Below are 9,083 nucleotides of genomic sequence, written 5' to 3' on the forward strand. Positions count from 1 at the left end.
TTGATCTCAGCACTCAGGAGGCAGAGGCAAGAAGACACCAGGGATACACTGATTCTGAGAGAGAGAGCAAGAGCGCACAGGTAGGCTGGAGCGTGGACCCGAGGTCATCCAGATGTCCCGTAGCATGGCTTGACAGTTTTCTCACGGCTTCATTCATGTGAATAATCTTTGGGTTCTTACAGCTCAGCCAAAAATCAGGGCCAGAAGGACCAGGTAGAAGGAAACAGGTGGTTTTTTTACAAAGGCAGCCTTGGGACTGGGTGTGGTGGTACATGCCTATAATTCCAGCCAGAGGTTCAGAAGTTTAAGGCCGCCAGCCAGGTAAGACTTCAGTTGTCTGGCAAGACAGCTCAGTAGGTAAAGGCCCCTGCTGAGTGTGGGGACCTGAGGCCCGGTGGTAGAAGAGAACCACCAGCTCCTGGCAGTTGTCCTCGTCCATAGGCGTGCATTCATCCCTACACACAAAAGCACACGTAAAATGTAGACGCTATAAGAAGTCTTGGCTATAAAGAACTGGAGGGCAGAGCTGCAAGAGAACTCGGTGGATAAAAAGCACTTGCTACCACACCTTAAAAGCAGAGTTTGGACCCCAACCCTCATGGGTGGAAGGAGAGAACTGATTCTTGTAATTTGTCTCCACGTGCACCTTCACGCCACAGCATGCACACCTGCGTGCACTAAAATGATGTAATTTAAAATGTCTTATTTAAAAAAAAAAAAGACGAGGAGGAAAGGGGAAAGAAGAGCTTGCCTTGCAGGAGGTGGATGAGGAAGTTCTGCACCTTGAATCTCTATCTCTAGGAGACGTTAGGTCACAGAAACTTACAGGGTGAACAACAGGAAGCCCAGGCTTCGGGCAGGGTCTTCACCGCCCAGGGGTGTGTCTGTGCTCTCACAGTAAAAGACCTTCTCCAGCTGGTTGCCCAGAACTGAAGAGCCTGCTTCCCTTTAGCCCGACGTGAGAGCCCAGGGCACAGAGGACAGTTTTCCTGTCCTCTCACCTTGACAAGTCTAAGACAAAGGCTCAGTGGAACAACGCTGGCATAGCGAGCAAAACCAGGGCTTGCCCCTCCCTCCACACTGCAAAAGAAAAACAAAGTTCCAAGCTTCAAGGTCTCTGGGGTCTGGTTGGGTCCCAGAAAGAATGCTCTCCCCAGCAGGGTTGAGAGGAAGGAGTCTAGGGATGAGTGCGGGTACAGAAGTGAGCTGAGGAGAGCGAGTGTTCTGTATTTTTTGCCCACTCAACACAGTGTTCTGGAAGCCAAGGGTCTGGGAACCCTTTTGCCTGTGCGGTTTCTCCTGCAAGGTACACGTCTGGGTGTGCACAAGCACATGTCTTAGGATTTTTATCACTGTGATGAAACAATACAACCGGAAGCAACTTGAGGAGGGGTTTGTTGGGCTTACACATCCTGAGTCAGTCCATTGAGGAAAGCCAAGGCAGAAACTCAGTCTAGGCAGGATCCTGGAGGCAGGAGCTGGTGCAGGAGCCATGGAAGAACACAGCTCACTGTCCTGTTCCTCACCACTTACTTAACCTACTTCTTATAGAACCCAGGACCCCCAGCCCAGGGATGGCCCCACCCACAGTGGACAGAGCCCTCTCCCAAGTATCACTAAGAAAACATCCTACAGGCTTACCTAGAGCCCTGTCTCAGGACAGCATTTTCTCTCAGTTGAGGTTCCCTCATCTCGGATGACTAAAGCTTGTGTCAAGTTGACATAAAATCTAGCAAGACAGTAGACATACACGTACACACACTTCTGTGTGTGAGCCTGAATATACCTTCATGTGTGGCCCCATCTAGGAGGCAGTCAGTCTGAAGTGGGTACCACAGACCTGAACCTTCATGTAAGAAATATGCTCACAGCAGGTGCCCTTCCTGTTTACCGTGTGCTGACAGCATTTCAGGTGCTTCTCATCCTTAACCCTCACAGCCCCACCCCATAGGGTGAATTTCCATTGTACAGATGGGGAAATAATGGTAGAGATGGGGAAAGGATCTGCCCAAGGCCAAATAGTCATAAAGAACCTTCCCAAGTTCTCACACGGAGGACACGGACTTTGCCTAGCCTGCTGGCCCAGTACCCTTCTTATTTTTCATGTCACTCAATTTCAGTTTGTTAAAAACTTGCCAGGCAGCTGGGCAGTGGTGGCGCACGCCTTTAATCCCAGCACTTGGGAGGCAGAGGCAGGCGAGTTTCTGAGTTCGAGGCCAGCCTGGTCTACAGAGTAAGTTCCAGGACAGCCAGGGCTACACAGAGAACCCCTGTCTCTCAGAAAAAAATAAAATAAAATAAATAAATAAATAAAAAAAATAAAAGGACTTTTACTGGGACTAGGAGTGTGGCTTAGTGACAAGTACTCACTTTACGTACAAGGCCCTGTTAGGAGTGTTTGGTCTTGTTATCTCTTGTCTTTACTCCAGTTCTTTGGGAATGTCACACAATACGTTATTATCATCATATTCACCCCCTGCCCTACTTCTGGACCCACCCAACTTGGGTTTCTTCTTTTCCTTTAGCTCACCTAGTCCACTTTGTATAATCTTAGGTGTGTGTAGCCTGCCCTGGAATGTGATGCCCCCACCAGGGACCACACTTAAGGAAGATCGACTCTCCCTCTCCCTGCGACTATCAATGGTCAATACCTCCCCAGCCGGGGGTGGGGCTTGATGCCACCCCACCCCATACTGAAGTTTTTTGTCTGGGATGAGTCTGTACAAGCGATGTGCTTGCTGTCACAACCACTGTGAGTTCCTATGTGCAGCTGCCCTGTCGTCAGCCATTGTCATCACCTTGTCATCAGCTGTTGCCTTTGCCCTTACAGCATTCCACCGCCTCTTCCACAATGGTCCCTGAGCCTTGTGACAAAGATGCTCTACTTAGGGCTGAGCATTGTGAAGTCTCTTCTCTGTACCTTGACTAGTTGTGTTAACTGCCATCTGCTGTGAATAGAAACTTTTCAGAGGAGGGTTGAGAGATACACTAACCTATGTGTAGACTAATAAGTTATTAGGAGTCGATTTAATATTGTGCCTATTTAACAGAGTAGTAGGCTTTCCCTAGAGTCTATGACCTATCTGGCCACAGGTTATTTTATATATATATAACATATTATATATAAATATACATATATAATACTATATTGTATATAATTATATATAATATATAGCATAATATATAGCATTATATATATATATAAACCAGGATATATATATCATTATAGCCTGATAATGGTGTTAAATATGGAGTTCACCTTGTAGATTGGTACTTAAATCTAATCAGAAAATGGTTGGTTATTCCCATAATGTATGAGGCAGTATTGCATCCTTGGGCAGCATTCACAGCTGGATAAGATGGTGGCTACTTTTCTCCTTTGGTAACATGGCCAACACTTCCAGAACTGTGGCACTAGCTAGCAGGGCTGATGCCCCCACATCAGTGCCAGCTTGCTGTCTCCACATTCCATGACTCAAGTACGTAGTCTTCAGCAGTGGGTGTCTTAGCTGGGGTTTCTATCGCTGTGAAGAGACACCATGACCATAGCATGATTGTTTCTGAAGACCCATTTGATTGGGGCTGGCTTGCACTGCAGAGGCTTAGTCACTGTCCCATGGCAGAAAGACAGATGGCCTGCGGGCAGACATGGTGCTGGAGAGGTCGCTGAGAGCTGTCCATCCGGATCTGTAGGCAGCAGGGACTGTACGCCACACTGGGTGTAACTTGAGCACGTGAGACATCAGAGCCTGCTGCCAAGGTGACAGACTTCTTCCAACAAGGCCACAAGCACTCCAAAAAGGCCACACCTCCTAATAGTGCCACTCCCTGTGAGCCAAGCATTCAAACACATGACCCCGTGGGGCCATTCCTATTCAAACCACCGCAATAGGTAGCTTACTGTCAAGTCACCTAGTGTCATAGCATTGGCAATAGTCTGTAATTGAGTGTCTGTGGGACATCATTGGTGACAACTTCAAAAAAGGTCCCCATTCCTGGCACTGTGCTTTTTAATTCATCAACCTGTAATATCTAAGGGGCATCATTGTCCCATCATAGGGACACTCCATTTTAATTCTGTGTGTGTGTTTAAGAAGCATGTACGGTAGGTTTCTATAGGGAAGGTGGATTAGATGAGCTAAAATAGAGAGGGATAAATAACACTAAAAAGCTTTTGTAAAAGTGATATTGCGGCTCCCATCACTCTTGCCTCTTGGCACTCTCTCCTCTCTGCCGCTCTTGGGCTCTCCTCCCCTCCCCCTCTCTCCACGTGGTCATGGCCGGCCTCCACTTCTCTACTCTCTCTCTCTCTCTCTCTCTCTCTCTCTCTCTCTCTCTCTCTCTCTCTCATTTGCCTCCACTGCCCCATTAACTCCCATCCTGTGCCCTGAATAAACTCTATTCTATACCAAAAAAAAAAAAAGTGATATTGCTAGCCAGGCAGTGGTGGTGTACACCTTTAATCCCAGCACTTGGGAGACAGGAGCAGATGGATCTCTGTGAGTTTGAGGACAGCCTGGACAGTTTACAAAGCAAGTTCCAGGACAGCCAGCTCTACACAGAGAAACCTATCTCAAAGAGAGAGAGAGAGACAGACAGACAGACAGAGAGAACTTTTTGTTTATTTGTTTGTTTTAATTTGGGGTGGGGTTTTTGGGGGGGGACTTGTTAGTTTGTTTCTGTAAGACACAGTCTCTCCACTTAACCCTGGCTGTCCTGGAACTCATTGTGTCCAGGCTCATCGACCCCCACGGCCTTCCTTCAAACTCAGAGATCGCCTGCGTCTGCTCCCCAAGTGCTGGGATTAAAGTCACATGCTGCCAAACTTGGCTACGACTTATACATTTCTAGCCCAAATCTGATCCACAGACCATATCATTTTGATACCTTCCCTTATCCATAAGTTCCTAGCGTCTTATCTGATATCTGCTAGGGCCCCAACCTCTGTCACTTTGAGTCAGTGCTGGTGATATAAAAGGCCATCTACATGTGAAGGCCAAACTCTACCTTGGGGTGACACCCTAAGTAGGTCCTCCTCCCTCCTGGGTCCTCAGGTCATGGAGTCATCCAGTCCCATGCCACTGAGGTGGCTGTGCAGAAGGAAGGAGTGCTGAATATTGGTGGACATCTGTCTGTAATGATTGCACTTGGGAAGTGGAAGCAAGAAGGTCAGGAGTTCAAGGTCTTCTTCAGCCTCAACTCTATTTCTAGTTTCAGTCTAGCCTGGGCTACATGAAAGCATGTTAAAGATAATGGGGTGGGGGTTGCTGAGCATAGGGGTCCATGTCTGTAATCCAAATACCCAGGAGATGGATGCTTCATGATCACAGCAGTCTGGGCCAGCATTAGCTACATGAGACTTTGTCTCAATAAACAAACAAACAAGCAACTATCAGCTGAGAGTGCAGTGGTACAACCTTTAATCCCAGGACTCAAAAGGCAGAGGCTGGTGGATCTCTGAGTTTGAGGCCAGCCTGGTCTACATAGTGAGTTTCAGGACAGCCAAGGCTACACAGACCCTGTCTCAAAAAAAAACGAAAAGAAAGAAAGAGAAAGGAAGACGGAAAAGAAAAGAAAGGACAAGTGTATAACAAGTTTATCTTTGAAGTATTTTTTCTTAAAACCCCTCCTTTCCTTCCTTTCTTTTTATTCTTTCTTTTCTTTCTTTCTTTCTTCCTTCCTTTCTTTCTTTCTTTCTTTCTTTCTTTCTTTCTTTCTTTCTTTCTTTCTTTCTTTCTTTCTTTCTTTTTTTTTTTTAAATCTGGGTTTCACTATCCAGCCTTGCCTGGCCTGGAACTTGCTACACAGACCTGTCTGGCCTCAACTCAGAAGAGATCTGCCTACCTCTGCCTCCTGAGTGCTGGGTTTAAGGTATGGACTGCCACACCTGGCCAACCTTGTACTTCATATCTCAGCTGGCATTTATGTGTGATTCAGTAATCGGGCAGCACCTGTTCTATAAACTAGAATGACCATTCGGACTGTGGGGTGGTGCAAAACCTCTCATTCTAGACTTGGAAGACAGACAGAAGGATGACTTCAAGTTTAAGACCAGCCTGGTCTATATACCAAGTTCCAGGCCAGCCAGGGTACCATAGGGAAATTCTATCACACAAAGAATACAAGGGTGTGGGTGGGGTCAGGGGGTAAGCAAAAGAGGTGGGATTTACAGATGGAGATGGTGTGAGGAAGGAGGCTGAGGCAAAAAGACAGTAGCATTGCAGGCCAGCCTGGGCTACAATGGGAGACCTAAAAAAAAAAAAAATTCAAGTTACTTTCCACCATAAAGGTTACAGGCATAGCGGAGGACTCGCCAGTACACTCAGCTGATGGGTCTGCTGAGCGGTTGGCTTCCGTCTCCACTCATTTCTTGGACAGTCGGAAAGCATCTTCATTTGGGTTTTGCCAAATGAGCTTCCACTGTGTTGGTCTAGCGCCAGAACCCAGGCTAGACCTGGGGCTGCCTGTGCTCCCCCCCCCCCATTGTGCCTGCCTGTCTGCGAGCTTCTGCTGCACTTCAGGGTGTGCACATTTATGAGCGCTGGCACCGGGATGCCTGGTGGAGAGAGGGAGCACACTAGCTGAGAACGGGCTTCCGAGCCTGTTTGTATCAGCTTGCGAACTGTGCTCTTTTGCCTTCTTTCTGCTCTGTGGTAAGTGTGTATGTGAGTGCACATGCATGTGCATGTGTGTCTCTGTGTGTGTTTTGTGTGAGTAGATGTGTGTGCATGTGTGTCTGTTTTGTGTGTGTGTGTGTCTCTGTGTGTGCATGTGTGTCTGTGTGCATGTATCTGTGTATGTTTATATGTGTCTGTGTGTGCATGTATATTTTGTATGCGTCCCTAAGTGCATGTGTATCTGTGTGTGTTTTGTGTGTGTCTTTCTGTATGTGCGTGTGTATGTGTATATGTGTTTGTGTGTGCATGTATATTTGTGTGTATGTGTCTCTGTGCATGTGTGTCTGTGTGCATATGTGTCTGTGTATGCATGTGTGTCTGTGTGTGCATGTGTGTCTCTGTGCATGTATGTTTGTGTTTGCATGTGTGTCTCTATATGCATGTGTGCCTGTGTATGCCTGTGTGCATGTGTGTTTCTATGTGCATGTGTGTCTGTGTGCATATGTGTCTGTGTATGTATGTGTGTCTGTGTGCATGTGTGTCTCTGTGCATGTGTGTTTGTGTATGTGTGTTTGTGTTTGCATGTGTGTCTCTATATGCATGTGTGCCTGTGTGTGCATGTGTGTCTGTGTGTGCATGTGTGTTTCTATGTGCATGTGTGTCTCTGTGCATGTGTGTTTGTGTTTGCATGTGTGTCTCTATATGCATGTGTGCCTGTGTGTGCCTGTGTGCATCATGTGTGTTTCTATGTGCATGTGTGTCTGTGTGCATATGTGTCTGTGTATGTATGTGTGTCTGTGTGCATGTGTGTCTCTGTGTGCATGTGTGTGTCTGTGCATGTGTTTGTGTATGTGTTTGTGTTTGCATGTGTGTCTCTATATGCATGTGTGCCTGTGTGTGCATGTGTGTCTGTGTGTGCATGTGTGTTTCTATGTGCATGTGGGTCTCTGTGTGCATGTGTCTGTGTATATGTGTCTGCACTTGTCTGTATACTTGCTTGTGTGTGTCAGGTCTGGATTTGGGGGTCCTTAGTTCTCTTTGCCTAGGTCATGCCCCAGTTTTGGTTTTCTGTGTCCCCTTCACCCATCCTGACTCTCAAGTAGCCCTGAAGGGTTCCTGTTTCCTGTCCCCAAGGAATAACTCTAGAAATAGCAGAAACTGAAACTGCGGGAGAGTAACAGGACTTGCAATCCTGACTGTGCCGCCGTTCTCGCCCTGTGTGGATTCTAGACAGCAGACTCATTCTCATCATCTGTAAAATGGGGGATTCGTGCTCACCAGGCATGGCTGCCCGCCTACTGCCATCTCTCTTCCCTCTGTCCTTTTCCATCATCGGACCAGCCGCCTGTCCACTTCGAACAAACTGACTACATCTAGTTTCTAAGTCCAAACCCTGGGGCTTCTACTAGTTTGCTCACCAACTAGTCTCTAATCACTCTGGAGCTACCTAGGACATTTGGGGGGAACAGTCAGGAAGAGCCCCACTGGGAAATGTTCCACCGAGGTGCAGGGCTGCAGTTTGCTGTGATAGACAGCTCCGGAGGTGGGAAATTGCAACTGAGAGAGTATGGGTGGGAAACAGTGTTTCTCCCTTTAAAAAACTCTTCTTTCTGTCAGTGTCCTGTTTACGCTTCATATGATGGAAATGTTCTAAAAATAAGGAATTAAACAAGAGGACGAAGCCCAGTACCTGGGGTTTTAAAAGGCTCTTTCAGGGTTCACAGGGACCCCCTTCTCAGCCTCTGTGTGGTCTGGCCAGGGCCAGCCAAGTCCCCCACCCACCCACCTCCAGCCCCGGGCTTTCCCAGGATTCACATGGTAATGAAGGCATCCATCTTTCCACACACACACTCGCGACCCTCTAGGCCACACAATGGCCCCAGCGCAGTGGCCCCACCACCTGTTGGATTTTCCCAGGGAAGAGGAGGGGAGCCAACCGAGGAGGAGGAGCCCCAGCTCCCAACTCCATAGACCCTGATCCTGAGAACCAAGCAGCCAGAGCGTGCTGTGTGCTGGTGCTGCGCTCGCTTGAGCGGGCGGGCGGGCGGGCGGGCAGCCATCCTCCTCAGCGCCGGTTCCTCCTGGGCAAACAGAGGCGATGCTGCGCTCGTTCGCAAATGCTGCGCTTGTTCGCAACTTAGTTGCATAAGAGCGATCTTTTAATTTTTTTACTAATTTAGTTTTTGTTTTTTTTCTCATGAGTTCTTGCCTGGCAGGCACAAAAACTTCGGTTCCAGCCCCAAGAAAAACTCCAGTCCTCATGGCTTCTTAAGCACTTAGCTAGACTGAGCCGGGCAGGGGGAATTTCCAAGTTCATCATTGTCCTGTATAGCTCCCCAACACCACCCTACAAGTGGCATGATTGGGATCCCATTTGCAAAGGAGGGCAGTCAGACCCAAGAAGATAGGTTTCCTACGCAGCAGAACAAGAATATGAAGGCGGGTTTGCTATACCAAGTCGAAATC

This window comes from Apodemus sylvaticus, chromosome 5 (assembly GCF_947179515.1).
Source record: "Apodemus sylvaticus chromosome 5, mApoSyl1.1, whole genome shotgun sequence".
Classification (NCBI taxonomy): Eukaryota; Metazoa; Chordata; class Mammalia; order Rodentia; family Muridae; genus Apodemus; species Apodemus sylvaticus.